At 39.5% G+C, this 3096-nt stretch overlaps 1 pseudogene; it reads right to left on the reverse strand.

Annotated features, from left to right (window-relative positions):
• Nucleotides 1–2768: 2768 nt before the first annotated feature.
• LOC148519678 (5S ribosomal RNA) lies at nt 2769–2887 on the reverse strand (annotated as a pseudogene).
• Between the last annotated feature and the right edge of the window lie 209 nt (nt 2888–3096).

Raw genomic sequence — 3096 nt, forward strand, 5'->3', positions numbered from 1 at the left:
GAACAGCTGACCGGGATCACAGTGCAGGATGGGAGACCAGCTGACCGGAGCCCCAGAGGACATCGGAGCACCGATCACTAGAGGTAAGTGGGGGTTTTGTGGTATCCGGCAGCGGGCGTATGCGCAGGCTCAGTCTCCCTGGATTTTTTTCAGAAATATACAGGGTGAAGTGTGCGGACGAGAGTCGCAGGGACCAAGCTTTATCGCAAGCTCTGTACCTGCAAGGTATTTTTGATAAATCCCTGTGATATTTCCTAAAATCGCAATGCAAATTTAGTCAGAAATATTGCACTACAACCGCATTTCAAATGCAGATCGTAGTAAATAGGGCCCTATATGTGGCCTATGCATCCTTATGTAGATTTCTTGTATATGTTTTATACATGTTTGGTTGTGGATAATGTTGTGAAGCTATTGGGTGATTTTCGGGAGTGTCTGTTGTCATCATGAGGTGGTGGTTTGTAAGTATGGCTACAGACAGAAGTCTTTGCGCAAAGAAAATATTTCCTAAATGCGGTTTGTGAAGTATTGCAGGTACGCCACAATCCTCTGTATTAGATTGTGGCTGTAGTGGTCTAAAAATAATGGGTGGGCTGTGAAGCAAAAATCTGTTTAAAAACTCAGTTGGGTGCGAAATAGAGAATGTTTGCAGGGGCGTTGCTACAGAGGAGGGGGCCCGTGTGCACTCTCTGTCCGTCCTCTCTCTGCGGCGGCAGATGCGCTTAGTGCAGCAGCACGTGTAAACTCTGGGCACTAGAGTGTTCCCGGAGTCTACAGCGCGAATGCGCAGGTCACACTAGGGTTATTTCCCTAGCGCCCATGCTCAGAACACCGGAAAAATGGCTGCCGCGGCCATTTTTCAGGTGTTTTCTCCGGGCGAGACTTCGGAGGAGTGAGTAATTAAAACATATGGGTGCAGGATCCAGGGGCCCGTGTGTACCGCACACCCTGCACCCATTATAAATACGCCCCTGGGTGTAAACTATCATAATTGTGTAAGTTGCACCCATCTTTCCACAATGCTTCAATAAAAAATGTTTATAACAAATCTGTATGTGAATAGTTGGTAAATGACACAATATGAATATAAGGCATTGTAACGGGTTGGTCATATTGTAAGATATATTTTGTGGATGGTAATTTGTCTGATTTGCTATAAAGTTATGGAACATATGAATGTGATCCTCAATGATATAATAGTTATGTCTAATGATCCATGAGAAAAGAAAATTAAAGTAAAACTATTTATTATTCCTAAATATCCTCATGAATCTACCATACAACGCAATCGCAATAATAATAATAATAATAATAATAATAATAATAATAATTGCCACCTAATGCCCTACATAGGATCTATAGAAGACTCTAGATGTGTGTTATATTGGAGCACTCTGAAAGTGACATCACTGACACAGGTGGGAGGGATCAGAATTATTAACTGAGAGCTGGATGACATCATTTTTATCAGCACTTTATTTTATTATAAAGATGCTTTTACAGAGCCCTTGGGGAGGGGCCAGCCTAGAGGAACTATTCCTAGGTGGCTACACAGTTTGGCGAAAAATGTACAAAGCAAGAACTTGAAAGGTGGATAATCCAGAGAGAATGTTAATATATTTACTATAAAGAGAATGGATAAACTTTACTGGTGGTCTGTAAGAAAATATTGAAGAATTTCAATAAAAATGTAAGTAACATTGACAAAGTTATTTAGCTGCAAGTCATATTGCTGTTAGGGCTGGATTAAGGGCCACATGGGGCTGGGGGTGAAAATGTTCAAGGGCCCATACTGAGTAGGGGAGGAGCTGTGACCAGTGCTGTGTGGGTGTAGTCAGTCGTGTGGGCGTGTACACTCCCCTACACCATCAACCCCAATGTCTCCCTAAATATATCAAATTAGAAACATTTTGTGGAAAATAACAAATTTTGATACTTATGATTTATGGCGGACTGTGACTAGTTGGGTGAGGTCATCCAGCAGCCATGATGATGGGCCTATTTTTATGTGGGGGCCTGGGGCTCTAGCTCCATCTGCTCGGTTGTTAATCTGGCCCTGTATGCTGTAAACATTTACACCATTTAAAACTAATTTATATAGAATTAAGATGCGTTTTAAGGAAAACTACAAAATGATCACTTCATATTGGAAGGAGCTCAATGAGGCTACTCCAGGAACCAAGATCACCTAAACAACTTCAAATCCAACATTTTCTATATTATGATTATATTGCTCCCAATAAAAGTTACTTCAATTCTCTATAGGATTTTATAATAGTATATTCCACATAGGAGTTTATTTTATTTAAAAAATAAATAAATAAAAAAATATAACAGTTCACTGTATAAACCATAATAAATCTGTCAGGAAGGATCACACGTCAGCGCTGCGAATAAGAGGCGGCACGTTCAGAATATAAGCGTTAAACAAAAAGAGAAAAAAAAGAAGGGCTCGTTGCTGGGGCACTCTTTATGGATACACATATATTAAAATTTAACCTTTATTATGGATCATTAAAATTAAAGGTACCCATATACAGTAATTAATACCACAGGCGTTATACGTTAATCATCTGTAGCAGAGAGAAGAGAACAATTTCTCTATAATCTGGAGAGATCTCCTGGCGAAATATTATTCAATCAACATTCCACAAAGTTGGATTGACCAAATTTGAATGACTATTCACAGGTATATCAGTTATCCAGCTATATGGTAATAGTATATTGATACTCGGCCATGTGCACTAAAATCCCAGTTATCCTTTTTTAACCTACAGCACCTGGTATTCCCAAGTGGTCTCCCATCCAAGTACTAACCAGGCCTATTACTGTTTAGCTTCCAAGATCAAACGAGTTTGGGCAAATCAAGTAATGTATGGCTGTAGGTGTAGGTCATTTGTGGGAATGGTGTTCATACCAGCACACGGTCAGAGCCTAAAGTGGTAAATGTAGGATTGCTACAGTGAGTAGTCCTTTCTATTAATAAAATTATAACGTTTCACAAAAAGTTATGCATAGGCATACTTTGATGTTACACGTAAAAGTTATATGTTTTACTGTTACTAAATCATATATTTCATACATGTAACCTTGTAT

This window comes from Taudactylus pleione, unplaced genomic scaffold (genome assembly GCF_031769625.1).
Source record: "Taudactylus pleione unplaced genomic scaffold, aTauple2 ptg000185l, whole genome shotgun sequence".
NCBI lineage: Eukaryota > Metazoa > Chordata > Amphibia > Anura > Myobatrachidae > Taudactylus > Taudactylus pleione.